General features: G+C 43.9%; 1 protein-coding gene and 1 pseudogene across 1 annotated transcript in view; one reads left to right on the top strand and one right to left on the bottom strand.

Annotated features, from left to right (window-relative positions):
• Window positions 1-27,630, bottom strand: part of LOC124722306 — a 725,235-nt gene that overhangs the window by 58,221 nt on the left and 639,384 nt on the right. The gene's annotated exons all lie outside the window — the stretch shown is intronic.
• Window positions 4,935-5,052, top strand: LOC124723744 (annotated as a pseudogene).

Raw genomic sequence — 27,630 nt, forward strand, 5'->3', positions numbered from 1 at the left:
GGGTGATCAGTGTACACTGAGGTGACAAAAGTAATGGGAAATAGATATGCACTTAATAGAGATGGCAGTAGTATCGCGCAAAGAAGGTATAAAAAGACAGTGCATTGGCGGAGCTGCCTCAGGTAATTCACGTGAAAAGGTTTCCGATGTCATTACGGCCACACAACTGGATTTAAAAGACTTTGAACGCAGAATGGTAGTTGGAGCTAGATGCATGGGACATTCCATTTCGGAAATCATTAGGGAATTCAATATTCTCTGATCCACAGTGTCGAGACGTAACGGCCTTGCCGCAGTGGATACACCGGTTCCCGTGAGATTACCGAAGTTAAGCGCTGTCGGGCGCGGTCGGCACTTAGATGGGTGACCATCCAGGTTGCCATGCGCTGTTGCCATTTTTCGGGGTGCACTCAGCCTCGTGATGCCAATTGAGGAGCTACTCGACCGAATAGTAGCGACTTCGGTCAAGAATACCATCATAACGACCGGGAGAGCGGTGTGCTGATCCCACGCCACCTCCTATCCGCATCTTCCACTGAGGATGACACGGCGGTCGGGTGGTCCCGGTAGGCCACTCGTGGCCTGAAGACGGAGTGCTTATATGACAGTGTCGAGATCCTGCCGAGAATACCGAATTTCAAGCATTACCTCTCACCTCGGACATCGCAGTGGCCCACGGCCCTCAGTTAATGACCGAGAGCAGCAGTATTTTTGTAGTCTATGCTAACAGACAAACAATACTCTATGAAATTACTGCAGAAATCAATGTGGGACGTACAACGAGCGTATCCGCTAGGTCGGTGAGGCGAAATTTGACGTTAATGGGATATGGCAGCAGACGACCGACGCGAATGCCTTTGCTAACAGCACAAAGTCGCCTGTAGCGCCTCTACTTGGCTCATGACCATATCGCTTGGACCCTAGACGAATGGAAAACCATGACCTGGTCAGATGATTCCCGTTTTCAGTGGTTAAGAGTTGATGCTGGGGTTCGTGTGTGGTGCAGACCCCATGAATCCATGGACACAGGTTGTCAACGAGACACTGTGAAAGCTGGTGGTGGCTCCATAATGGTGTGGGCTGTGTTTACATGGAATAGACTGGCTCCTCTGATCCAGCTGAATCGATCATTGGAATTTTTATGGATGACAGTGCTCCATGTCACCGGGTTACAATTGTTTGTGAGAGGTTTGAAGAGCATTCTGGACAATTAGACTGAATGATTTAGCCACCCAGATCGGCCGACATGAATCCCATAGAACATTTATGGGAGGATGTAATCGAGAGGTCAGTTCGTGCCCAAAATTCTGCACATCATGGACGGCTATAGAGGCAGAATGGCTCAATATTTTTGTTGGGGATTTCCAGCGACTTGTTGAGTCCATGCCACATCGAGTTAAAGCACTGAACTGGGAAAGAGGAGATCCGACACGATATTAGACGGTATCCCATGATTTTTGTCACCTCAGTGAACTATTTCGTGCTATTCTGTACCAGGAAAGAAAACGCCACAGGCCGGGTTCGAACGCTTACCGCCAGTGTTGTAGCCGTGAACCTCAACCACTACACTAAGCTAGCTTCGTCGAAACATGACTAACATTACGGGTATAGCTGATACGTGTACATTGATCTTCTGGGAAATTAGGGGCCGTCACATAAAATCTGCTAGTCGGTTACTCAGGGTAGGTCACTCTACAACGTACCTAAGACTCATGGGAATCCGTGATTGAAAGGTCCGCTGATCAGCTTCTGCGTATCGATTTGGAGGACAAGTCAGAGATACTCAGGTTTAAGGCATCGGCACATGGGACGAGGCAGCTAACGTTGGTATGCTCGCACATAGGATATCCAATGTCACGAGACACAGCACTGTCAGTACACGGGACGATATAGTCAACGTGATTTTTAGTTCTCAGCGCTCTGCAGCGGCAGTTGTCGATTTTTTTTCTTTTTTTTGACTCGAAACAACACAGCATGTTAACGATAATGGACATACGTAAAATTCCTTCGTTAGATCTATTGAAACGCACATTTCCTCCCTTGTCCATATGCTTGTCATGTTGTTCTGTGTGTGTGTGTGTGTGTGTGTGTGTGTGTGTGTGTGTGTGTTGTGTGGTATACATAAATAAAAACATCAATATCTGTGCACAAGTCAGTGAGTTCATCAAATCGAACAAACTGGCACATGACAGAGAACATGCTTACATTTACATAACATACAGTACTACAGAAATTTTTCCTATTAATTTCGCATGAAAGTCCCACAATCTTTTAGAAAACGCGAAGGTGGGCAAAAAATTTAGATAGAGCAGGACACGAAGCCCCTACCGACTTAACCTGTGCTCCGTAACATGGTGCCTCAACCTACTATGCTAGGCTATAGCTTCGACATTTAGATTTTATGTTATAGTCTTTTCTAAATTTTAATCGCCGAAATGTTATTAATTTACATTTAATTATAACAAATCCTAACAAGAAAGACATGTTTTCCAGAATATTCAGTGAATCGTTGCCTTAAAACGGCGTACTCTCTTAACACGCAAGCTATGACGCGATAATAACTAAGAAAGAAAATTTTTTAACCACCAATATGACGTTTCCCGACGTTTTATTACAGTAGATCGTACAGATCGTACCAACAACGATTCGTTCTCGAGATATTCAGTTTGTTAGTGCTTATGAAGCAGCATACATTCACGTAAGGTGTAACATAAAACCCGCCGAATATGGGCTTCTATCGAACACGACAAATGCAATATGGCGTTTTGCTTTCTGCAGGCCTCAAGCTTTCTGCATCTTGCTTCCTATTGGTTCTATTTTACGTGACACGTCGCCGAAATATCGCAAAAAAAATGGCTCTGAGCACTATGGGACTTAACATCTGAGGTCATGAGTCCCCTAGAACTTAGAACTACTTAAACCTAATTAACCTAAGGACATCACACACATCGATTCCCGAGACAGGATACGAACCTGCGACCGTAGCGGTCGCCCGGTCCAGACTGTAACGCCTAGAACCGCTCGGCCACTCCGGCCGGCAAATATCGCAGAATTTATTTTGTGTGTCACGTGACGAAATAGCTAATAAACGTGAAACAGTAGGAAGTGACGTTACAAAACTCGTAGAGCTAGAGCGCCACGTCAACGTTAGCCAACTCGTCCCGTGAGCCGACGGCTTCAATAGCTTTGTCACAGCTCGCTCCCGGGGAGGGCGCGGCCGCCGGAGGCATGTCACGTGGGCCCCCCACTGACGTGACAGTGCTAGTAAATACTGCGGCCCGCGCATGTCCTGCAGTTCTTCCTACTCTGTGAAGCCTTTTGTATGCGCCATTTAGTACTAGAACGATTTACCTTGCCTTGATTCTGATTGCTTCCTGGACTGTGTTGTTTACGAAGGATCTCGCTACCCACGAGGCCTTGCCTCTGGCTAACCGTTCACTTCGTGAACTCTACTGCTACTGACCACAATGACCACCTGTTTGTTCTAGCGATCTCCGCTTCACCGCCAGTCATAGTGGTCATAAACTGTGTTTTACTTGCCCAAAGAAGGACAGTAAAGTGATCGTTTTAGTGGGAAATTCGAAAGTCATATAAGTAAACACGTATTATTTTAAAAATACGGCGGAGGTTCGAGTCCTCCCTCGGGCATGGGTGTGTGTGTTTATCCTTAGGATAATTTAGAATCAATAGTGTGTAAGCTTAGGGACTGATGACCTTAGCAGTTAAGTCCCATAAGATTTCACACTCATCTGAAAATTTTAAAAATATAATTATATTATTTGCCGAAATGCCCACTTAGTATCACGCTACAATTCAAAAAATGTTCAAATGTGTGTGAAATCTTATGGGACTTAACTGCTAAGGTCATCAGTCCCTAAGCTTACACACTACTTAACCACCGAGCGAGGTGGCGCAGTGGTTAGACACTGGACTCGCATTCGGGAGGACGACGGTTCAATCCCGCGTCCGACCATCCTGATTTAGGTTTTCCGTGATTTCCCTAAATCGCTCCATGCAAATGCCGGGGTGGTTCCATTCAAAGGGCACGGCCGACTTCCTTCCCCGTCCTTCCCTAATCTAATGAGACCGATGACCTCGCTGTCTGGTCTCCTTCCCCAAACAACCCCCCAACTACTTAACCTAAATTATCCTAAGGACAAACACACACACCCATGCCCGAGGGAGGACTCGAACCTCCGCCGGGACTAGCCGCACAGTCCATGACTGCAGCGCCATAGACCGCTCGGCCGCTACAATTCATTTTGTCCTCTTTCTCTGGAGTTTCCTCTGTTTCCAGCACTCTTTTGCACGGTTCCTATGCTGTTGGTTTTGTTCTTCCGTCAATATTCTTCCAGTCTTTGTAGCTATTCTTCAGACTTTGAACCCTTTCAGACTTTGTATTCTGTTTCGAAACATGTCCCGTTCTCACATGACGGCTTCCAAGGTGTTGGACTTTTCAAGGTCTTTCTGAGTTTCTTCAATCCATGCCGTAGTAGTCTTTTTGTTCAAGAGAGAGTCAAATATTTGTTTGGATACTATATTTTTGTCCATTATGTACAGGTTTCCTAGAAATATCAACCTCCTCCTCGTGGTCTCCAAGATACTCTCACATGCTGGTAGACCTCTTTGTTGTTGCAAAGCTCCAGCTGGCCTTAGTCTGGACTGCACCCATGATTTTTCGTAGGATTCTCCTTTCCAGAATCTTTAACTTCTCTGGCCTGTAGTTCATCAAGAGGCATTCACTGGCACACAAACATTGTGTTTTAACCACTGTATTGTAGTGTCTCAGTTTGGCGTTCCAGGAGATGTACTTTTCGTTGTAAAAATTTTTAGTCAGCCCATGTGTCTTCTCCATTTAATAAATTAATGAGATAAAAAATGAAAGAATTTTCCTTTATTGTAAGAAATATTTTTGTTGTACCAAGTTAAACTATGCCAACGGCCTTCCCGCAGTGGTAACAACGGTTCCCGTCAGATCACCGAAGTTAAGAGCTGTCGGGCTGGGCTAGCACTTGGATGGGTGACCATCCGGTCTGCCGAGCGCTGTTGGCAAGCGGCGTGCACTCAGCCCTTGTGAGGTACACTGAGAAGCTACTTGATTGAAAGTAGCGGCTCCGGTCTCGTATAACTGACATACGCCGGGAGAGCGGTGTGCTGACCACATGCCCCTTCATATACGCATCCAGTGACGCCTCTGGGTGACGCATTCATGTAACAGTCAACCACTGACGTATGTTATGGCAGTTAAATCTTGTGTGTGTGTGTGTGTGTGTGTGTGTGTGTGTGTGTATGTATGTATGTATGAGTGTGTGTACGTGCGTGTGTGTGTGTTTATGTGTCTGTGCGCGCGTGTGTGCGCGCGCTCTAGTCGTTTGTACGGAATGAGCGCAGTAGTAGATAGGTCGACGTGGAGACATCACAGAACTGCATACAGGACCTATCGTGTCTGCATGTGTCCATGACTCCACCGTGAACAATGTTTCCCGATGTTTTCATGTATCAAGGCACGCTGCCCAACGTGTCTACAAGGAGTGGTACGCAGCTTGTAGACTTGTAATGCAGAATAAGAACAGTGATCGTAAAAAGATCCTAGCCAATGGAGACCAGTGACGAGTTTCACGCCTTGTTAACAGCGGGGTTGAATAGCGACAGGAACTGCAGCTGTCAGTGAAAACATAACCATCTCAACTAGTTTCAGAGCGAATATTGCGACGCAAACTCCAAAAAGATGGACGTTTGGGTTCGAGTACCTCGCAAGACCCATTGCTTACAGCGACTCACAAAGCTGTACGTGTTCAATAGGCCAAGCGACACAGAAACTGAACAGTAACTGACTGTAGGTGTGTATGGTAATAGGACGATTCGCGATTTTGCCTTGTTTCAAACGGTGCAAGGCGTTGAGTGCAGCGAAGGCCCAGATTTAAAGCAGGTAAATACTCAGATACATGTAATATGCCCCCATGATCCTTTGCTTTGAAATGAAATAGTTCTTACTCCAATTGGATTTGGCATCACAAAACACAAGTTATTGATGTAATGTAACTAGAAACTTTTAACGTTTATTTGTCTGCACGACTATCATGTGTTACACTCTTTCCATTACCTAATGATTCTTTTATGGATCTACGTTTTTGTCCAGCAATTTGCAACATCAGGAAATAGGAAAATGAGTCTCAGTCTCAGTAGCACAAGAAACAACATTTTTCAACGATAAAACTTTTCATAAAACTACTCTCTGAACTATTGAAAAGAAAGAAACCTAATTCTGACCATTCTCTTCAGAACGGCGACATTACAGTAAAACTGTTTCGCCGCAAGCCGGCCGCTGTTACCGAGCGGTTCTAGGTGCTTCAGTCCGGAACCGCGCTGCTGCTTCGGTCGCATGTTCGAATCCTACCCCGGGCATGGGTGTGTGTGATGTCCTTAGGTTAGTTAGGTTTAAGTAGTTCTAAGTTTCGGCGACTGATGACCTCAGATGTTAAGTCCCATAGTGCTTAGAGCCATTTGAATCGCTGCTATTACACATATATATACAGTCCTCGTCAGTCAGGGTTCCATAACGGATAGGAGTGATAAAGGAAAGAGAGAAGATTCAAAGAAGGGCAGCACGTTCAGCTACATGTTTATTTAGCAAACTAGAAAGCATCACGGAGATACTCAGCCAGATCCAGTGGCAGACGCTGCAAGAGAGTTGTTCTGCATCTCGGTGTGATCTACAGTAGAAGTACCGAGCGTTTACGTTCCTAGAAGAGCCAAAGAATATATTTCTTCCTCCTCCGACTATCTGGCAAAAATACCATGCAGATAAAATCAGAGAGGTTCGAGCCCACAAAGGGGCTTGCCAGCAATCTTTTTTACAGCGAACCATCCGCAGCTGGAACAGAAAAAGAGAGAAGTGACACTGGTACACAAAGTACCCTCCGCCACACATCGTAAGGTGGCTTTCGGAGTGTAGACGTAGATATAGGTATGAAACTGATCGACTACGTATTTCCATAAATGTAAATGTCATTACAGGGCTGAAATATATGTTTAGAGGTTATTGGATGTGTCCTTAAGAGAAAAGCAAAAGGTCGATTAGTCCACGGTTCGAGTGTAGCCGTAATGCTCTGAAGAAATGGGTTAGAAATTTTGGATCACAGGGTCGTCAACAGTGAATGCATCGTTAGTGTAAAGTCGGAAAGCGAAGCCCATTGTCACTTCAGAATACTTATTTCCCATTCCTCAAATATCTCACGCTAGCCAAGCATTCTATTGGGTTTATATCGTATTTTATTCCAAATGTTGGGGCAACGGCGTTACCGCAGTAGATATACCGGTTCCCGTGAGCTCACCGAAGTTAAGCGTTGTTGGGCGTGGCCAGCACTTGGATGGGTGACCATCCAGCCGCCATGCACTGTTGCCATTTTTCGGGGTGCACTCAGCCTCGTGGAGCCAATTGAGGAGCTACTCGCCCGAATCGTAGCGGCTTCGGTCATAACGACCGGGAGAGCGGTATGCTGAACCCACGCCCCTTCTATCCGCAACCTCCCCTGAGGATGACACGGCGGCCGGATGGTCCCGGTAGGCCACTCGTGGACTGACGACGGAGTGCTTTTATTCCAAATGTTTCCACAGCTCATATTCACGATAAATATTATGACGTGGACTGTGTCACTTGAAAACCATAGAATACGTATTTCTTATATATGAAAAAAAAACTGCCTGACAAAGGACAGAAGCATCCAGAAGACACAGTCATATATGAATGGAAATTCGTACACGTACATACCATCATTAGCGGATATATAAATGATTAAGAGTTCAATTATCTGTAACAGATAGAATGAATGGTCATCAGAGTGTATTGTATTTGTTCGTGTTTAGTGTTGTTGCGATGCGTGGTATGGTTTATAATGGTTGTGAACACCGTCAGATTTTGAGTGGTCATTGGGAAGGACACTCGTGTGAGACAGCATTATCAGAGTTTGAAAGAGGCCTCCTCATTGTGGGTCTCCATTTGGCTGCCTTTTCGAATCGTGCAGTGTCCAGATTTGTAGGGCATTCGGATGTGACAGCAGCCTCATGTTCGACTGGATGGGAACGTGAGGTAGGTATAGTCGTCTTCAAGGTTTCGGTCTACCACGTCTGAACACTACAAGGGAGGATCACCATATTGTGAACCAAGCACGCTGTAGTCACATCTGGGCGGGCTGTGCGAGAGCGAGTGATGGACTCCGTGAAACATTCTTTATCAACCCGCAGCGTTGGACAGAGACTAGCTGCAGCTGGACTAGGGAATGACCGTCTCATGCATAGGCAGCCATTTACACCACAATATAAACGGCTGCATCTGGAGTGGTGCTGCGACGCGGAAGCATGGACTGCTGATGAATGGTTTCGCACCATGTTCAGCATTGAAGAGAAGTTCTACACTACCCCGGATGACCATTGCCGGCGAGTATGGCGGAGACCGGCGAGAGACTGCATTTTCCAGTGTTTTAAAGAGGCATTCCATACATAATTATGATTACTTTCTTTTGTGCAATGAATACTTCTTGCCTAAGTGAGAAGTTACCCCAATATACTATCCCATAAAACGTCGGTGAATGAGAATGTGCAAAACATGAAACTTACGCTCATCTGTATCGAAAGAGTTGGCAATTATTAGTATGTCACAAGAGGAAGAACGTAAACGTTATACCAGGTCTATTATATGATTATTCCAATTTAAGTTTTCACCAATATGCACACCTAAGAACTTAGAAATTTCTACCTCGCTAATTATTTATTGTTGCTATAATAGGTTATTAGAAGGGAGGATACTTTTGACAGCACAAAACTGGATGAGCTGATTTTTTTTCCAAAGTTTAAAGTTAGCTCATCTTCGCAAAACCAAGTCAGTAACCTCACAAAAAATCATTTACTATTTTCTCTATTTACTATTTTCTCTTTGCTTGGTTTCGTAACAATGCTCCTATTATCTGCAAACAGGATTAATTCTGCCCACTGACCAAAAACACGTAGATTGTTCATTAACATAAAACATGATTAATAATAGGCCAGTGATGGAACCTTGTGGGACTCTCATTGTAACTTTTCCCCTTGCAGACGATATGGTGTCCCTCTTTGTATTACTCCAACAGCCTAGACAATCTTTCTGCTTTCTGTTTCTCAAATACACTCCTGGAAATTGAAATAAGAACACCGTGAATTCATTGTCCCAGGAAGGGGAAACTTTATTGACACATTCCTGGGGTCAGATACATCACATGATCACACTGACAGAACCACAGGCACATAGACACAGGCAACAGAGCATGCACAATGTCGGCACTAGTACAGTGTATATCCACCTTTCGCAGCAATGCAGGCTGCTATTCTCCCATGGAGACGATCGTAGAGATGCTGGATGTAGTCCTGTGGAACGGCTTGCCATGCCATTTCCACCTGGCGCCTCAGTTGGACCAGCGTTCGTGCTGGACGTGCAGACCGCGTGAGACGACGCTTCATCCAGTCCCAAACATGCTCAATGGGGGACAGATCCGGAGATCTTGCTGGCCAGGGTAGTTGACTTACACCTTCTAGAGCACGTTGGGTGGCACGGGATACATGTGGACGTGCATTGTCCTGTTGGAACAGCAAGTTCCCTTGCCGGTCTAGGAATGGTAGAACGATGGGTTCGATGACGGTTTGGATGTACTGTGCACTATTCAGTGTCCCCTCGACGATCACCAGTGGTGTACGGCCAGTGTAGGAGATCGCTCCCCACACCATGATGCCGGGTGTTGGCCCTGTGTGCCTCGGTCGTATGCAGTCCTGATTGTGGCGCTCACCTGCACGGCGCCAAACACGCATACTACCATCATTGGCACCAAGGCAGAAGCGACTCTCATCGCTGAAGACGACACGTCTCCATTCGTCCCTCCATTCACGCCTGTCGCGACACCACTGGAGGTGGGCTGCACGATGTTGGGGCGTGAGCGGAAGACGGCCTAACGGTGTGCGGGACTGTAGCCCAGCTTCATGGAGACGGTTGCGAATGGTCCTCGCCGATACCCCAGGAGCAACAGTGTCCCTAATTTGCTGGGAAGTGGCGGTGCGGTCCCCTACGGCACTGCGTAGGATCCTACGGTCTTGGCGTGCATCCGTGCGTCGCTGCGGTCCGGTCCCAGGTCGACGGGCACGTGCACCTTCCGCCGACCACTGGCGACAACATCGATGTACTGTGGAGACCTCACGCCCCACGTGTTGAGCAATTCGGCGGTACGTCCACCCGGCCTCCCGCATGCCCATTATACGCCCTCGCTCAAAGTCCGTCAACTGCACATACGGTTCACGTCCACGCTGTCGCGGCATGCTACCAGTGTTATAGACTGCGATGGAGCTCCGTATGCCACGGCAAACTGGCTGACACTGACGGCGGCGGTGCACAAATGCTGCGCAGCTAGCGCCATTCGACGGCCAACACCGCGGTTCCTGGTGTGTCCGCTGTGCCGTGCGTGTGATCATTGCTTGTACAGCCCTCTCGCAGTGTCTGGAGCAAGTATGGTGGGTCTGACACACCGGTGTCAATGTGTTCTTTTTTCCATTTCCAGGAGTGTAAGAACAAAGCCAGATACGTGTTGAACTTCGTATTTAATAGAAACTTAACCTCTGTAAAAGAACATTATGTTTGACACAACCAAATGTTTTGACACGTCACAAAAGATTCCAACTGGCGATATTTTATCATTTAAAGATTTTATTATGAGCTCAGTAAATGTATTAACAGCTGACTCAGGAGAGTGCCCCTTTTGAAATACAAATTGCGATTGCTGAAGTATCCCATTATTACACAGGTGGTGTTAGAAAATTTAGAAAATAGTCTAAGGAGTGACTCTGTAATTACTCACATATGTGTAGTCACCCTTCTTAACGAGAGGCTTAATAATCGTGCATTTTAATCTATCTGGGGAAAATCCCTGAACTAATGATAAATTAAGTGACTGAGAACATTACATATTATAGGGCCACAACATGTTAGTGTCTTATTGGAGATATTATCCACCCCATATGGATTTTTACATTTTAGAGTCAAGATGATCTTCCTAATTGCAAATGAGGATGTGAGATTAATTTTTATTTAAGTAATGTCTCCTGTATTGTTTCTTTAGTGTAAGTTTTTGGTTTCTCTTCTGAAGTATTTGCACCATTTTCTCACCTATTAAATTTTTTTTTAAAAAAATCTGATACGCAATAACTGTCTTTCACAATGCTCCCACTCTTCAAAGGAAATAGTGGAAATTTCTATGGCTGATTTATGTGTCTCTGTTTTAACAGTACTCCATACTGATTTCATTTCACTGTCTGATTTATCAATTTCGGACACGATGTCGATAGTTTTGGACTTTTTTTACAACTTTTCCTAATATGTTGCAGTACTGCTAATGGTATGAAAGTATTTCTAAATTGTTGCTTATTTTGGCTATTTTGTACATGTTCCTTTTTCGTTGTGAAGGTACTCTCATACATTTGGAGTTTACTTCCCATTATTGCATTTGATTACCATTTTAGAATAAACTGCTCTCAAAAATTAATAAAATCTCATTAATAAATATTGAATTTAGACCATTACGCTAAATGGAGCTAAGTCAAGTATTCTGACCAATTGTGCATCGTGATATGACAATCCGTTTACCTCAGGGTAGGTTTGTTTAACTTCTGCTTGTTGTATGAATACATAATCTACAAGGGTACTACTATCTTCAGCTATCCGGGTAGGTAAATTTATGGATGATTTCTTCACGATTTCGCCATGAAAATTACTTTAAAATCACCGGTAACTGACCAACCCTTCTTTCTGTCTGACAGGGAGCACAATAAACAACCAAAGTTGTTTGTGAAAACTTTCCCATCTACCCAGTGGAAACTGTATACTGTACAAATCACAAATATTACTTTAACGCACAAACAGTAGACAGAAGGTCGAGCGACAGCTGATTAATAATTGATCTTCTCTGTAACTTAACGTTCGATAACTGAATGTGCTACTGTTGCGTGGGACAAACTTCGACTTACAACAGACAATGCTCCAAATCAGCTTGAGGCAAGAACCAGAACTGTGAAGGTAGCAAGTGGAATGCAATGCAGGTCACGACAAAAAATCAGGGATTCACCCTCAGTTAAATTCCTCTGAAAGGAATGGCGAAGACCAAAGAAATCCACGGCTGTTGAGCGCTATGCTAATTGACTAAATTCATTTACACTAGCTACAAATTTCTGATCTTTTTTAGCAAATGCCACAACAGTCACTGATGACATATACTAATGACTATGTCACCACTCATAAAAACTTTTCAGCGACTTGTTTTAGTGGGGCAGGCGAGCTGTGCACATTACATACGTTCAACGTGAAAGGAAGATTAGGGTTTAACGTACTATTGGCAGCGAGGTCGTGAGAGACAGAGCACGAAGCTCGGACTGAGGAAGGAAACTGGCAGTGTCCATTTCAAAGGAACCATCCGGTCATTTGCCTTAAGCGATTTAGGGAAATCTTGGTCAACTTAACTCTGAATTTCCGGACGGGGATTTGAACCGCTTAGAATTCGAATGTACATAAACAGCTACCGCACATTCATACCCTGGAAACCACTGCTAAACGCATGGCAGAGGCTACTTATTATTGTACCACTTGCTACGGTTTCTGTCCGCTACATTCGCGTATGGAGCACGGGAAGAATCATAGCTTGAATACCGTATGCTTTGCTGTAAGTAGCCTAACATTGTATTTGAGATCCCAGAGGGAGCGATCCGTAAGTGGTTGTAATATATTCCTAGATTCTTCACTTAATGCTGGGTTTTGAAACTTTATAGGTAGACTTTCGCAGTATAGTTGGCGTCTTCAAACGTTTACCAGTTAACGTTTTGCAGCATCCGAGTAACGTTCTCCCATGAGTTAAACAAATCTGTGACCATTCATGCTGCCCTTCTCTGTATACGTTCAACATCCTCTGTTAGACCTATTTGGTACGGATCCCCAAGCACTTGAAGAATATTCTAGGACGGTTCGTACGTATAATTTATGAGCAATCTCCTTTGTAGGCTTATTTCATTTTCACGACTGAGTGTTTGATATCGTAGTCGTCGTATACTACATTTGTTTCGTCTCATAAAGTGTACAATCCACCATTGTCCTCTCTAAAGTGAGTGGACAATCGTTGCACCAATTTGAAATCTTATCAATATCTGACAAATTAATTGTGCAGCTATTTTCGAACAGATAGATAAATTAGTTATAGATAACTGAGTCATTTGGGAAAAGCGTTAGATCGCTATTTTATTGTCTACCAGATCATTTATGTACATGAACAGCAAGTGTCCCAGTGCACTTCCCTGTCAATTATTCAAAGTCCAAGATAACACACAGAGTCCTCCCTGCCAACAAATTCTCTAGTCACAAATTTAGTTTGATTTCGCAGTATCCTACCACTGCGACACTTCGCTCAATACGTCCCACGTACCTCTTGAAACATTTTCGCAGGAATAATGAATAATGACACTGCAGGAGATAATGACACTGCAATGGCGATGTCTGTTTTGTAGCCTATGTGATTCCTAAGTCAAATGGTACAGTTCACTCGCAAATCTTACAAAATAAAGTGTTAGTTCAATATTTCCGTTAATTTTTTATGTGTGTTCGGGCCGATCTCAACTAAAGTAACAGACTTCGTGCAACTGGCCTCTAGCTTTGGTGTGCACTGAGTTTCGTGTTTACACGTTGTTTGAGATATTGGACTATCTCACACAGTGTTATCAAAATTTTTCTGTTTTATCTAGAATTTAAAGGACGCATGGAGAATAAAGCTGTGCATGATTATGAATTTTGAAGTACGTAGTTCGAACACGTACTAAGCAGGTTTCTGCGGGTATGTAGAAAATGCGGAGACGAATCTCTCACGATCATAGATGATTCCGTGAATGACGTCACATACAGTGCCGTAATTGTTGTATCTGGGATCCTTACTAGGCAGGTTCAGTAAAGACAACATATTAGATTCAGCGAAGGGCTTCATATTTCATTACGGGATTATTTTCTCAGTGCGAGAGCATCACTGGCATACTCATCCACCTTCGGCAACCGTTTTACAAGAAAGGCAGAACGTTGCGCTATAGCCTTACTGTCAAAATACTGAAAGCGCAAGTTCCTTCCACATACATATCCCAAGCCGCTTAACCGTTTTACATCAAATGACAGATATCAGTTTCCTGTTTACAGCTATACGAGCATTGACCAAGGACTCATAACGATCAATTTGTGTTGTACTTATGTGTCTTTGAATGGCGACCTCTCGGAAGGTTACGCCACTGTCCAATGAATTTTGTGCCAGTGAGGAAGTAAATTAATTATGTGTTTTCTACTCTAGGTAGATGCTTGAGTCGCCTAATACTAGATGCTTCATCAATATTGTGTTGACATTAGGGTGATTTACCTGAAGTATAATAAAATCATTATCTGCAGATCAGGTTAGGTATGAGGACCACCGCAATTAATTCACAATATACTACTTGTAAAACATTATTTCACGTAGTAGTACAATTACAAACGTATAGGTTATTTTTTGGTGTGTAATGTTATATGCTAATGGAGAACTGGTCGAAATTCTACTAAGTTATGGTCGAACTAAAAATAATCCATTAACAGCTGCAGAACAGTTATCAGATCGGATCATGCGTAGACGCCAACCAGTTCGTCTTGTCTATCGAAAGACTATGCAGGACTAAAAGCTGTGCTCCGATAAAACGTATGCCAAGGGATAATGTTACCACCTAAGCAATAAAAGCATGGTTCTTCATTTTAATGTAATAAATATGCACTACAGGTATCGTCAAGTACAAAAAATTGTTGCGTTCAGCTGAAGAGAGCCGTTAAACGTATCATTTATAGGCTTGAATATCAATCGTTGCATATTTGACCACATAACGAGTTATACGGCTTCAATACCAATTGGAAGAATGTCTAAAGATAGGCGTTTGTCGACAGCTAGGTCATTAGAGAGGAGCAGAAGCTTGGATCATGGCAAGATGCAAAGGAAATAGACTGTGTAGATTTCAAAGAAACCTAAACATACATGGCCGGACGGAGATTTGAACCGCTGGCGCCCAGAATGACTGTGTAGTATCTCGCAACATCGATTAGTGTACTGTCAATTAGTTTACTAACAATACAATAATTTTATGGAGAAAGTATTGTTTAATGATGAAATCATATTCAATATTAACAGGAAAATAAATTTGAGAAACGCGAATTTTTGGTACGCGTAAAATTCATTCCGACTTCGTCAGGTATTCAGCAACGACTGTGGAATGTCAGTTTGACGTGAGGTGTTGTTGGTTAACACCTGGTAGTCCCTTATTTCGTTGATGGTTCATTGAAATAAGGTAAGTGTAGTAATTTCGTATAATGACAACAATTTCGTGTAGCTCAACGGCCGATTGTAAGTCTTTCAGTTGGACGCCACTCCGTCGACGTTTACGTCTGTAATTTATTCGATTTATCCACACTGGGTAAGGGGACCTACGGTTTAACGTGGAATCCGAACCAAGAGTGTAGTTCCAGGCGTCTCTTCACATCGTTGAGAGGTGAAGGCTAGATGAAAGAGAGAATAAAAGTTTCCGCAGTCAAACAGGTATTCGATCCCGCAACCTGTCGGTTTATAGGCACGCACTTCACCACTTTTTCCTCCTCTATCTGTTTGTCCGGCCTCTTTCTGCCGCTGGGAGATCGGTGTTCTGCGGACATTGCATGACATCTTCTTGAAGTCTAAAGATTATAACCTTACTCACTTTTTTTATAAAAATTATTACAGAAGATGGTCAGCCCCCTGATCAAACGCGCTGTTACCTCGCCGGTACCCCATAGTCCAACTGGGATTCAATCGCAGTTCCTTTCGGTTTCGAGACATCTGCTTTACCTCTAGATTAAAACGCCCGACTACCACAAGACCACCAGGCCTGACAATAATTTTCAGATAAATGTTCCTTTCTGTATGCGATAGATGATATTGTTTCAGTTTGATGGATAAGTCCCTACAGTCGCGCTATTCATCTGTGTCCTCGGTGGATCAGATGGATAGAGTGTCTGACATGTAAGCAGGAGATCCCGGGTTCGAGTTCCGGTCGGGCCACACATTTTCAGCTGTCCCCATCGAGGTATATCTACAACACCTGTCGGCAGCTGAGGGTTTCAATTAATTATCATTTATTCTAGAGAAGCTGCAGTGTCATCGATGGTATCTTTCGAGAACAGTCCACTATCTTCATATATACAGTTAAAGGCTACCCAGCCATTGACCTTCGTCTGTGCGAATGCGCACAGGTTGCCCGAACTCTTGCGGGAATCGTCACCTTAGTGTGCGCGAGTAATGAGTGTATGGGCAAATATCTATTAGGTACGTTACGTATGTAGATTGTGGACAGTTGGAAATGTGGGTTTCACGGGAGGCGTGCAAGGGATAAGTCCCTGCAGTCGCGCTATTCATCTGTGTCCCAGGTGGCTCAGATGGATAGAGCGTCTGCCATGTAAGCAGGAGATCCCGGGTTCGAGTTCCGGTCGGGGCACACATTTTCAGCTGTCCCCATCGAGGTATATCAACAACACCTGTAGGCAGCTGAGGGTTTCAATTAATTATCATTTACAACTGATAATGTTGTTGGGTCAACATGGGAACATGTAGGGGTCATCTGCTGCAGTGCTCCATGTTCAACAAAGTTCCCTGATCGGTGTGCTCTGAAACACTTGTACCAGCACCATCATTGTACTCCATTGATCACTGCCTATTCTGCTTCACGAAGTGGGAAGCCTCCGATGTCCATGTTCTGTGATGAGATATAGATGAAAAACACCTTGTCGCCCACTCATAGTTTCACCAACGTTCAACCACTGCTCATGACAGTAGCACATGAACAGACGACTGGCTTCAGTTTTCTGAGATGCTCGTTCCTAGACATGAGGCAATAACAATATGTTCTTTACAATTCCACTTCGTCAGTGGATTTCCACATTTGCAGTCTTATCATCGCTAAAATGATTACACATACATCTGTTTCACTTACATACTTTTCTTACAGTGTCACCTGCCTGCATCACCACTAAATGGCATTCAGTCATGTAGGGGGCACTGGCCACAATGTCTTGGCTCATTATAGTAGGTCGACTTGAGATGGCAGAAAGGAGCCATTGTGGTTGGATGCGCCTATGACCACACAGTGAATGAAGTTGAAGATTGATTGGTGTATTTACATAAACTGTCCAACATGTCTACACTGATCAGCCAAAACATTATGACCATTGACCTACTGTCGATATAAACCCATCCAGGCGATAGCAGTGTCACCTGTTGAGGAATGACTGCTTGTTAGACACTCACACTGTGCATGTAGTATCAGTGAGTATACTATCTGTGTGTAGAATTGGGAAGGTGCGCGACCTATCTGAGTTTCACAGAGGGAAGATTGTGATGGCCCAGAGGCTCAGCATGAGCATTTTGGACACTGCACAACTTGTCGGGTGCTCGAGGAGTGCTGTGGCGAGCGTCTTCAACACATGGCGAAACCAAGGTGAAACAACGTCAAGATGTCGTCGGGTTAAGTGGCCACCCCTCATTACAGATATCGGACGTCATAGGATGGGCAGACCGGTAAAACAGGACAGGCAGTGAACTGTGACGGAACTAACATCAGACTTTAACTCTGGGTAGAGTACAATTGTGTCTGAACAGACAGAACACTGAACACTCGTAACAATGAGCCTCCGCAGCCGACGATCCGTTCATGTGCCAACGTCAACACCATGACATTAGCAACAACGACTGAAGTGGGCACATGACCATCAGCACGGGTTGTTGGCACATTGGCAGAGCATTGCATGGTCTGAAGAATTCCGATACTTTCTTCATCGTGCCGATGGGAGGCCACGAATCCGTCGTCTTCCAGGAGAGCAGCTTCTTGATCCCTGTCCTGTGGGACAGAGACAAGCTAGTGGCCGCCCTATTATGCACTGGGGAACATTCACATGGGCATCCATGGGTCCAGTGGAGTTCATACAAAGCACCGTGGCGGCGAAGGAGTATCGTACACTGGTTGCAGACTACCCCTTTATGACGATCATGCTTACCGATGGCAGTGACATTTTTCAACAACGCAATGTGCCATGTCACAAGGCCAGAAGTGTGATAGAGTGGTTCAAGGAACACAGCCGCAACTTCCACATGATATGCTGGTTCCCCAACTCTCAAACTCTGAGCCCAATCTAACACATCCGGAATGTTATTGAGTATGGCACCAAAGTTCATCTCCTCCTCCCTGGAATTTATGGGAATTAGGTGACTTGTGTGTGCAGATGTGGTACCAACTCCCTCCAGCGACATACCGTGTGCTTCCATGCCTTGACTGGTCGCTGCTTTTATCCGTGCCATTGGTGGACATATCGGCTATTAGGCAAGTGGTCATAATGTTCTTTCTGATCAGTGTATAAGAAATAGGGTAGCATTTTCAGCCATGTAACACTGTGTAAGAACAGTGATTGTAAAAGAATCCTAACTGGTTGGGACTGAAGAAGAGTGTCACACCTTGTTAATGATAATCAGTTTCGAACCTAAGTGGAATTGCATCTCCCAGTGAATGCAGAACAATCTAAACTAGTTTCAGAGCGGTCATTTCTATGGAAACTGCACGTGATGGACATTTGGAGTCGGGTACTACACTAAAGACCATTGCTCACGTTGGCAGATAAAGCTGCGTGTATTCAGTGTGCAATCAACACAAAGTGGACTGTAGTTTATTGGAGATGTGTAGTGGGATCCGAAACAGCTCTTTTCAAATGGGGGAAGGTGTTGAGTGAATCGATTGTCCAATGAAATGCTTAACCACCGTGTGTAAAGGGGACAATAGAGACTGGAGGTGTGTTTGTGACATTCTGGGGTGGCTTTTGTACCATGACTACACACACTTATTTAGGATACTGAATACATGAACAGCGATTTTACTACAATATTCTCAGTGACCTACTGCTGTTCCTTCCTTTGCATTTTCATACTGAGTTGGCTGTGGACACTCCTGTCTTCCTAGATGATAACAGTCAACATTACGTACATTCCTGGTTTGCTGGACATCCAGGTAGCCTACTACCCATCGAATGGCCTGTTAAATCACACCATCTTAGTCCCACATAAAATTTACTGGAGTATTTGGAACAACAGCTGAAATGTGTTAGTCAACATCCCTGAGTTTGGTAGCTCTATAGGATCTAATTGTCAATGATTGCCTCCAGCTGCATGTGGTATACCAAAAGAAAAATGTGGATTCTCTTCCTCACAAATCCCCACATTTTGTTGCCCTTACGATATCTAACCATCAGTGAGTGCCTCCAGCTGGATATGGCACACCTGAAGAAACTACTGGACCGTCTTCCTCGCTGATCGCCACATTTGGTAGCTCTACCAGATCTAATCATCAATAAATAACTTACCTCCAGCTGGATATACCATACCTGAAGAAACTTGTGGACTCTTTTCTCGCTGATCGCCTTTTTGGTAACTCTACAGTATCTAATCACTATTGAGTGCTTCCAGCTAGATATGGCATCCCTGAAGAAACATGTGAACTCTCTTCCTCACTGAGCCCTGACTTTGGTAACTGTACAGAATTTAATCGTCAATTAGTGCATCGAGATGAATATAGCATACCTAAAGAAACTTGTGAATACTCATCCTACTGACCGCCACACTTTGGTAGCTCTGCAGGATATAATCATCAATGTATACCAACAGCTGAATGTAGCATACATGAAGAAATTTGTGACCTCTCATCCTTACCGATCCCCAAACTCTGATAGCTCTACAGGATCCAAACATCAGTGAGTATATCCAGTAGGATAAGCATATCTGAACAAATCTATAGACTCTCTTTCTTGCAACTCCCCCACTTCCGTAGCTGTACAGGATCTAATTATCTATCAGTGCAACCAACTGGATGTGAAATATCTGAAGAATTTTGTGGATTCTCTTCCTTACTGATACCCACACTTTGTTAAGTGTACAGGATGTAATCATGAATGAGTGCTTCTAGCTGGGTGTGGCATACCTGCAGAAACTTGTGGACTCTCTTCCTCACTGAGCCCTCACTTTGGTGCCTGTACAGGATCTAATCATCAATTCTTGCTTCCTGCTGGTTATGGTGTACCCAAAAAACTTGTGGACTCTCTTCTCCAATGCTTCACCACTTTTGTAGATCTACAGGAAGCTCCACCAGTGCGTATCTCTGATTGGGTGTAGCATATGTGAAGAAACTTGTGACCTTTCTTCCTGACTGATCCTCACACTTTGATAGTGTACGGGATCCAGTCATCAGAGAGTACAACCAGTTGGACGTAGCATACCCAAACAAGCTTGTGGACGCTCTTTCTCGTAGCTGCACGACTTTGATAGACGCACGGTATATAATCATCAATGAGTGCAACCAGCTGGACGTGACATACCTGAAGTATTTTTTGGACGCTCTTCCTTACCTATACCCACACTTTAGTGAGTGTACAGGATGTAATCATCAATGAGGGTTTTTAGCTGAGTGTTGCATACCTGAAGAAACTTGTGGACTCTCTTTCTCGCAGGTCTCCACACACTGGTAGCTCTGCAGGATCTAATGATCAATGAGTCCCTCCAGATGGGTGTGGCACACTTGGAGAAATTTGTGGACTCTATTCCTCACTGATCACCATTCTTAGGTGGGTGTACAGGATCTAATTGTGAATGAGTGCATCCAGCTGGAGACAGCATACCTAAAGAAACATATGGACTCTGTTTCCAGTCGTTCCCCTCTTCAGTAGCTCTATAGGATATAATCATTAATGCTTGCCAGTGGCTGGATTTAGCAGTCCTGAAGAAACTTGTAGCCTCTCTTCTCGCCAGTTTCCAGTTTGGTAGCTCTACAGGATCTAATGATCAAAGAGTGAATCCATCAGGATGTGACACACCTGAAGAAACTTGTGAACTTTTTTCCTCACAGAGTACACCCTTTGGTAGCTGTACAGGTTACAATAATCAATGGGTATCTCCAGTTTGATATGACAGACCTGAACTACCTTCTGGACTCTCTTCCTCGCCGATACCCACACTTTGGTAGCTCTACAGGATCTAATCATAAATTACTGCCTCCAGCTCGATATGGCACAAATAAAGAAACTTGTGGACTCTCTTCCTAATAAATCCCGCAATTTGGTAGCTCTACAGGATCTAATCGGTAATGAGTGCATCCAGAAGGACATGGCATATCAGAAGAATCTTGTGGACTCTCTTCCTCACGAAGCCCCACACTTTGGTAGCTGTACAGAATCTAATCTTCAATAAGTGCAGTCAGCTGTATATGGCAGGACTGAAGAAACCCATGGACTCTCTTCCTCGCCAATCCCCATACTTTGATAGCTCCGTAGGATCTAATTATCATCGAGTACCTCCAGGTAGATATGGCATATCTAACGAAACTTGTGGACTCCCTTCCTCACCGAATTCCACACTTTAGTAGCTCTGTGGGATTTAATCATCAATGATTGGCTCCAGGTCGATATGGCTTACCTGGAGGGACGTATGGACACACTTCCTCGCCGATCCTCACACTTTGGTAGCTGTGCTTTGGTTCTAATCATCAGTGAGTGCCTGTAGGTGGATCTGGCACACCTGAAGAGACTTGTGGCTTCTCTTCCTCACCGATTCTCTACTTTTTTGGTAGATCTGTAGGTTCCCTAATTATCAATGAATGCCCCATCCTGGATATGGAATACCTGAACAAACTTTCGTCCTGTCTTCCTCACTAATTCCCACAATTTGGTAGCTCTGTGGGATTTAATCATCGATGATTGCATCCAGCGGAATATGACGTACCTGAAGAATCTTGTGGACCCTCGTCCCCACTACTCCCCCACTTTGATAGCTCTATAAGTTATAGTAATCAATGCATACTTCCAGCTGGATATAGAATACCTGAAGAAACTTGTGGATTCTCTTCTCCGCTGATCCCCACACTTTGGTAGCTCTATGGGATCTAATCATCGGTGAGTACCTCCAGCAGAATACAGCATATCTGAAGAAATTCGTGGACACTCTTCCTCGCCGACCCCTACACTGTGGTAGCTCTGTGGGCTACAACCGTCAATGAGTGTCTCCAGGTGGAGGTGGCATACCTTAAGAGTCTTGTGACTTTTCTTCCTCACCGATCCTCTACCCTTTTCTGAGTAGCTCTGTAGGATCTGATCGTCAATGAGTGCTTCGAGCTGGATATGGCATACCTGAACAAACTTTTGGACTCTATTCCTCGGCGAGCCTCCAATTCTTCTGTCACGTCGAGTTTCCTCCATTTCGTTTCCGTTTCCTAGACATCTAAGTCTCTTTCTGCTCTCTTAAGGGACTGGCTGTTTGATGTACATAATTCGCAACCACTAATTTGCCATAATTACTTAATGCATTTTTATGTTCCTTGTATCTGCACGTATAAAATAAAGAGAGGAAACGCGACGTTCTGGAAGAAATGGAGATCGCCATTCACGAATAGAAACTTTGCAATATTTTGAACGCACAAGTGAAAGCCAACAGAACGAAATTTCTTAACGGTTTTGTAGGATTACCTTAAGGGAGATAAATAGTTATAAATCTGCAACACTTCTTTGACGAAATAGCCACAGACTGACGATCGTATACTTGGAAAATGGGGAAACGTAGGCGAGTAAGAGAATAGCATTACGGTTGAGCCAATAGCTGCGGTGTGAGATGGGACGGCTACTGACAAATGACGACGATTTTAATGTGAGGCATGACCCACAGTCCAATGTGTCTTTCTTTTGCTTTATGTTAGGATCACAACAACGGTGCTGGTAGATTTTTTAGTGTTCGAATCTTATGAGTTAAGTTTTTACAACCTGGTTATGAAGGCATTGTCTCTTGAAATGCGTTGTGAAGTTGTTATAGGACAGAAATATGATTGAATGATACCAATTATTACTGTAGAAACATAACAGCTGGTACCTCGCATGATTAATGGATAATATTAAAAAACCAAAAATGTAGGTTTTAGTTTTGAAACCATTTTTCTAAGATAATTCCTAAAGTCAGTACTGTCCCGCGTGCTCCTACATTTTTGCAGATCCAAAACTGATGTTCCTCGAGGTTGGGTTACACAGTCTTTCCATTCTTCTACAAATAATCATCGTTAGTACTTTGCGACCATGACTTGTAAAGCCGATGGTTCAGTATTATTCACATTCGACAGCACCTGCATTCATTGAAATTGGGACTGTTACACTCTCCTTGAAGATTGGCCTATTTCGCCTGTCTCTTATGTCCAGCACACCAGGTGGAATAGTTTTGTCGCGGCGGGTTCTCCCGAGTAACTAGAGGAAACGCCTTTTTTTCCAGATGCCTTGTTTCCATTTAGGCCTTTCGGTGCTTTGACATAGTCTTCTTGCAGTATCACATCCCCATCTCATCTTCGTCCACTTCCTCTTCTCTCTCCATAATACTGCCAACTTTTTCCTTTGCATAGCTCTTCTGTATATTTGTTCCATCTTCCAACTTTCCCTTCTTTGCTTTGCACTAATATGCCGTCGCAACTCTTGATATTCCCGAACCTGCTTTTCTTTTCTTGAAAAGTATATTTTATTTTCCTACCTGTCCCACCTGCGACATTTATGTTTCTCACAGTCAAGCACGATCCTGCAGCTTTGCATTTCTTGTCGAGTCATTCCTGCTTTACAATTTTGTACATTCTCCTAATCTTACTTATTGGACGTCTGTATTCTTTGTTGCCTGCTTAATCTGCTGCATTTTTTTTATCTTGTGAGTTCCGAGATTTTCTGCTGGGCTTCGTCTTTTTGTCTATTTGACCCATTGCTGCCTTCTCTATTTCGTCTTTTAAAGTCACCCATTCCGATTAGTATTGTTTTCCTTTGTCGTATTTCAGTCAGTAGCTATCGAAAGCTCCCTTTGGAACTCTCAACAACTTATGGTTCTTTCAGCTTCTCCCGGTCCTATTTCAATTCCCTACCTTTCTGTAATTTCTTCAGTTTTATCTGTAGTTCATAACTAATAAATTATCTTTAGAGTCCGATTATGCTCGTTGAACTGTTTTGCAGTTTAATATCTGTTTTGTAATTCTTTGTCTTATCAGTATACAATCTATTTCAAACCCCCTGGGTCTTTAGTTCTCTTCCACGTATAAAACCTTTCATGTACCAACATGAACCTTGAAAAACTCACGAACAGAAGTTTAATAACACAGAAGACAGACTTCCTAATTTTTGGTTCACAATCTTCTGTGTATTTCATGTTAAGTGTAATTCACAAAATAGTACTGTTTTTACGTCCTGTCGACGTTACAAGCGAAGTTTAGGGGTGGATTGGAGAGCAATAGGCTGTGTATTTTAGAAGAACAATCCAGTTATCGTCTTACATGATTTATGGAAATCACAAAAGACCTATATCTGCATGCCTGAATGGGGATTTGAATCAGCTTCTTTCTAGGTACTAATCCAGTTCCTTAAACACGGCACCATCTAACACAATGAGACTTCTGAGGAAATAGCAGCAGCTCATTCTGTGGTAATTGAGAGTAGGCAAACGACTTACATGTAGTATTACATGAACAACACAACTTTCACCGTCACATGTAACTGTGTGGGATGGGCCGAGCACTAGTCTGCGAAATGAGTAAACGGAAAGTAGCTCCACACTAGCGAGTTTTCATGTTGGCAGCTATTTGTTGACTCTCTCTTTGAGCAACGTAGTTGCGACTAATGTACTACTAAAGAAGCAGTCGTTGACCATGTAACCGTGAGTATGTCCAGACGATGGCACTCATTCTTTGCTCTGGCTCACCCACTTTGTGTGCCCATATGTAGTCCGGTCAAAGAAGAAAATCGTGTAGTCAAACACTTTTGTACAGTGATAGGAGGGAGTGCCGTGAACAATATACCAATAACCCCACCGTTGGGGTGTGAGCAGGGAGGGGTGGGGGTTTGACGTTCACTTTTTTGTGTTTTACTTGAATAAGTCGAAAACCTTGGCTTGCAGCGAAAATGTTTCCCTGTACAAATCAAACTACATTAATATATGAAGATGGTATCTGGACCATCTTCTTCTATGCGGATGCACAAACAGTGCCCGAACTCTTACGGGAATCGGCAAAAAGCCGAGAGTAATGAGTATAATGGGCAGGGGCACGATGAATATAGTGCGGGACAATAAATTGGGAATGTAGGTCTCACGGGAGGCGTGCCAGAGACAAGTGTCTGCAGTCTCACTATCCTCTGTGTCCTCGGTGGCTCAGATGTGCCGGCACGGTAGCTCAGCGTGTTCGGTCAGAGAGCTGGTTGGCCTCTTTAATAAGAAAACAGAGTGAAAGGATTAAATCGAACTTGAACGGATGTCATGTGACGTCCACAACGACCAGAGACAACAAAAGATGAATAGAGCGTCTGCCATGTAAGCAGGAGATCCCAGTCGGGGCACACATTTTCTACTGCCTAGGCGTATTCTACGCCTAGGCGTATTCATTTCATTGTAATTTCAAACTACATTAATTTCCCTACAAAACAAATCCTCTTAATATTTTGTCTAAGACTAAGAGTTTTCTCGTTGCAGGAGATGGAAAAACCGCAGATTATTGAAATACTGTTTTAATGTTATAAAATTAATGTCTACTGTTAACTGAAGTGGATTAACAACAAATATTAAATGTGTGTACTACGTGTAAGCGCAGTGCAGCTGTATTAAGGGATATTTTATATTCTGTGTGTGTAACAGTGTGGATGGCGGAGGGGGGCTGGAGAGTAGAACTGCAGGGAAAGGTAGGTCACCGGGTTTGAACCATCGTCCTCCCCAACTTGTCCAGAGTGCTAACCACTGCACCACCTCGCTCGGTGGTATTGTCGAATACATATTGACAGCACGTTAAACGTGGGACAGGATTTTGTTGTAGATAACAGCTCACTTAACAATTGCAGATAATTTCTCATTTAATAAACTGAAAATAACTCCACTATTTAAACACGAGCTCAGTGAAGCTGTTTTGTAAACTCACATAAGAAAAATGGACAGGGAATACTAGGGAGGTATATTCTCTCTACAAAATGGAAAGCGAGCAGCGCTCGTGGCGGGGGAAGTTGTCTTTTCTGGAAGAACATTACAGCTGCAGTACAGGATTGCTAGAATCAGTTTCCCCTCTAGCAGTGTAGAACAATGTGCACAGATTTGCGTAGATTGTGTGCATATGCGTAACTTACACTAGTATTATTAACTCATATCTGTATTCCACTTTGCCGGCCGGAGTGGCCAAGCGGTTCTATGCGCTACAGTCTGGAACCGCGCGACCACTACGGTCGCAGGTTCGAATCCTGCCTTGGGCATGGATGTGTGTGATGTCCTTTGGTTAGTTAGGTTTAAGTAGTTCTAAGTTCTAGGGGACTGATGACCTCAGCAATTAAGTCCCATAGTGCTCAGAGCCATTTTTTTAAATTTTTTATTTTGTATTCCACTTTTCAGAAAATAAACGCTCCCATCCCGGGCACTTCAACGCACTGCATCACCAGGGATTTGTAAGGCACACTGTGGAGGGCTGGTATAACTTAGAGAGAAAATGTATAGGATCTATTTTGTAGGAAATTTAATGTAGTTTAATTTTGCACTGGGAAATAATTTCAATGGAAGCCGAGATTTCCGAGTTATTCAAGAAAAACACAAATAATGAACTTTTAAATCAAGTCTGTTTTGGATACTGCACAATAAGGCACTACTTTATCTAAACCACTGAACAGGTTGAGATTCATTGCGAGAGTCCTTAGAAAATGTAGTCCATCAACAAAGGAGGTGGCTTACAAAACACTCGTTCGACCTATACCTGAGTATTGCTAATCAGTGTGTGATCCGTACCAGGTCGGGTTGACAGAGGAGATAGAGAAGATTCAAAGAAGAGCGGCGCGTTTCGTCACAGGGTTATTTGGCAACCGTGATAGCGTTACGGAGATGTTTAGCAAACTCAAGTGGCAGACTCTGCGAGAGAGGCGCTCTGCATCGCGGTGTAGCTTGCTCGCCAGGTTTCGAGAGGGTGCGTTTCTGGATGAGGTATCGAATATATTGCTCCCCCCAACTTATACCTCCCGAGGAGATCACGAATGTAAAATTAGAGAGATTCGAGCGCGCACGGAGGCTTTCAGACAGTTGTTCTTCCCGCGAACCATACGCGACTGGAACAGGAAAAGGAGGTAATGACAGTGGCACGTAAAGTGCCCTCCGCCACACACCGTTGGGTGGTTTGCGGAGTATAAATGTAGATGTAGATATAGAACACGTTGGGAGTAGCACCAATGTACACTGTTACGATAATTTACTTAGACATTTTTGTGGAATTTGCCTTTGCTTCTTGTTACGTAGTGGGGTAGATAGAGTGGGGAAACACCTGCTTGCTCTTCAACTTGCAGACCAGTAGAGGAGGGAATTGCATGACCAATCCCGACGACCTACCTTCCCTCGCACTTCAAGCCTCCAGCCCTCGCCCCACCAAACCACCCTCTTACTCACCCAGAACACAATTCATCACTTAATACGAGTCTACTGCACTTACACGTGGTAC

Source organism: Schistocerca piceifrons, chromosome X, assembly GCF_021461385.2.
Source record: "Schistocerca piceifrons isolate TAMUIC-IGC-003096 chromosome X, iqSchPice1.1, whole genome shotgun sequence".
Classification (NCBI taxonomy): domain Eukaryota; kingdom Metazoa; phylum Arthropoda; class Insecta; order Orthoptera; family Acrididae; genus Schistocerca; species Schistocerca piceifrons.